Genomic DNA, 3,310 nt, shown 5'->3' with positions numbered 1-3,310 from the left:
GGCATTAATAATCCACCTGCCAGCACATATTCATTTGTGTGATTGACAATTTAACAAGCTCCATGGAAGTATGGGCTGTGTGCACTAATTTCACCACTCTACTTGGTACATGGTGGTAACTTAACACATATTTGTTGGATGCATCTATTAACATCCTAAATCTCCTCTTTTGAATGGGCTAGTTACTACTGGGCTGAGTTTAGATCTCTGGTCGGCAGCCACCTGTCTTACCTTTCTTGCTCCTAGTAGCTCTCACAGTCTCCAACACAAACCAAATGTTCCTGGATGTTTCTACAAGAACCATCCCATAAAGAAATACAATTCAGTATCATTACTGCGACCAAGGAATAGGTATTTGACAGAGGCTGCTAACATCCTCAATCAGACTAGAATAATTCTCTATCTCCCTGCCGGCCTGCTTCCTTAAACAGGCTAATGTGCCCCTGCAGATTTGCTGAGTTTTCATTGATGTTTAAAGCTGTGTTGGGGAATGTTATTTTAATTCAGGTATCACTAGTTTGAAAAAACAAAACAAAACAACTCTTTTTTGCCACTGAACAGGAATCTCCAAAAATATCAACAACCTGAGGATGGCTTCCATGGAGACTGAGTGTCTTAAGACTTTTAAATTACACATAAATCAAGAAAGGGAATAAAAGTAACAGTGATATCATTCTGGCTATTGATCATCCGTCTCTGGAGGGCACGTACCTCACAACAGCAGTTTTCAACTTAGAATTTTAAGGGAGATTATTGGTACGATGGCATCAGCATGGTACTTGAGCTGAGAGACCCTCCTTGCCTCCCATTCTTCACAAGAAGAGCTTGAGGGAGCTATACCTGCAAGAGATAGAAGCCGAGGGAAGCAAACGACTGATTTACTGTCAGGCGAATTTTTGTCTGCTTCTTTCTCAGTACAACATTCTCTGCCAAGCAGAGGCTACAGCATTGTGGCTTAGGGCTGGCTGCCTTGTGTGTGGTCCACAGGCTAGCAGTCTATACACCACCTGAGAGCTTGGCAGAAATGAAAACCCTCTGGCCCTGCCGTAGACCTACTGATTTCAAATGTACCTTTTAACAAGGTGCACATCCAGGTTTGAGAAGCATGGACTTAGGCAGAGAGATGTACAGAACAGAAGGGAGCACATGTGGGCCTTTTTTATCCAAGCATCTTCACCCGCTAGGAAGTAAGAGGAACAAAGGCAGAAAGCAGAAAAATACTGACACCTAATTATTATGTCTAATAAGATGCATATGCCACACATGCTACTACGCTTCCCTCGAATCAATACCTACATGAAGAAGCCCATTAGGTTGACAGAAGCTTGGCAAATATTCCTGATCATGAAAGTCAAACAAAGTCCTAGGCCCAGGATGACTCACAAAAAAACCTTTCAGGAGCATTTATAAACTCAAATAATGATAATAATCAACAACTCCCTCCTACTGATTCTAGAGACTTTAAATACCTATCCCTCCATGACAGAATGGGGGTGGCAGAGTAGAACAGTCTTCCAAAACTAAAAAGAATTAACTTTGTGGAATCCAATATTAAACTTTTAAAATATACATTTATAGATTTAAAAGTTTATTTTCATTCATATATTTCATATCTGATGTTTTGCTTACAGTGGCTTTTAATTGGCTATCAGCATTGAAGTAATAAATAAAGAAAATCATCAAATTCAGCCATCTAAGAGGAAAAAGAAACAAGGAAATTTGTAATATCATTGTCTGATCAATAAAAAAGATATAGTGTTGTACACTTGGGAAAGATAGTAGGTGATAGACTCTAAATTTGGAGTGTGTTTTAGTTCATTCATAAGTTGATTTTAACATTAGATCTTCTTATAGGTCTCCATACTATAACTCAACACCAGATAGATGATGATGATGATGATAGCTGAGAGATAGATGGATGGATGGATGGATGGATGATAGATAGATAGATAGATAGATAGATAGATAGATAGATAGATAGATAGATAGATAGAGGTTTAGAGGCAGAGATAGAGATAAAGTTATATAGGTATATACATACGGGTGTACCAAAAAAACTGAAATTTTTTTAAGCTATGTATTTAAATTTTTATTACATTTAATACATTTGTCAAATCTGTGATTCCATTATTGGAAACAGTTTTCAAGCTCCGGTGTTTGGATAATTGAGAGCACCTCCCTGTTTTTTATTTCAACTCTTCTATGTCATCAAATCACTGTCCTTTCATGTCACTCTGCATTCTTGGAAGCAAAAAGAAGTCACACAGAGTGAGGTCAGGTGAGTAAGGTGAGTAGGGCAAGAGACGTGTGCTGTTTTTGCCAAAAAGAGGTGCACTGATATGGCTGCATAAACAGGTACATTGTCGTGGTGACAAAACCAGTCCCCCATGTCTGCCACAAATCAGGCTTTTTTGTCACACAATATTAAACAATATTTTCAGAACCTCTAAATAGAAAGTTTGAATAATAGTCTGACCTGGTGGAACGAACTCCAAATGCACTATCCCCCTCACATCAAAAAAACCCAAATGACCATTGTCTTGATCTTTGATTTCACTTGACAAGATTTTGGGGGCCAAGGAGCCTATGGCATCTTCCATTGATGTTTGCTTTCAGGGTCATAAGAATAGCACCATGTCTTATCACTAGTAATGACCTTGGGGGAATTGGGGAGTCCGGGTCCTTTCTAAGCTGTTCTTTCAAAGCAAGGCATGTTTCTACTTGATGCTCTTTTTCCTGGTCAGTCAGAATCCAAGACACAAATTTTGCACCATCCCTTCTCATTCCCAAATCTTCCATTAGAATTCGCTGAACCGAGCTCCAAGATAGTCCAGATAACTTCCCCGTCTCTTCAATGGTATATTATTGGCCTTTGAGCACAAGTGCACAACATTTTCATCTGTTCGGAAAGTTGACAGATGTCCAGAGAGAGGTTTGTCATTAATCAATATTTCACCTTTATGAAATGAGAAAACCACTCATACATTTGAATTTTTCCCACAACACTGTCCTTGTAAACTTTGTTCAACATCACAACAGATCTGCTAAGAGCATCCAATCAGCTGAAAGGGGAAGCTTCCCCATGAGGTGTGGCCTGTATCACATTTTGTCTCTGTTATTGTTGCTGTAAGAGTCATCAAGTTGGTCTGACCCTTAAGAACACCAAGCACAACAGAAAAACACTGTCTGGCCCATCGCCATCCTCACAATTGTTCCTGTGTCTCCAGTTTGGGCCCCTGTAGGGCTATGGGTCAGTGAAGAATGCTGTGTTATAGTGGGGCCGGCCCTATGGTCCTTTCTGTGCTTTGGC

This window comes from Echinops telfairi, unplaced genomic scaffold (genome assembly GCF_000313985.2).
Source record: "Echinops telfairi isolate 266 unplaced genomic scaffold, ASM31398v2 ScPeMD7_31;HRSCAF=116, whole genome shotgun sequence".
In the NCBI taxonomy this organism is placed as follows: domain Eukaryota; kingdom Metazoa; phylum Chordata; class Mammalia; order Afrosoricida; family Tenrecidae; genus Echinops; species Echinops telfairi.
The sequence above is the reverse complement of the archived record's forward strand: the minus strand, read 5'-3'. Positions refer to the sequence as shown.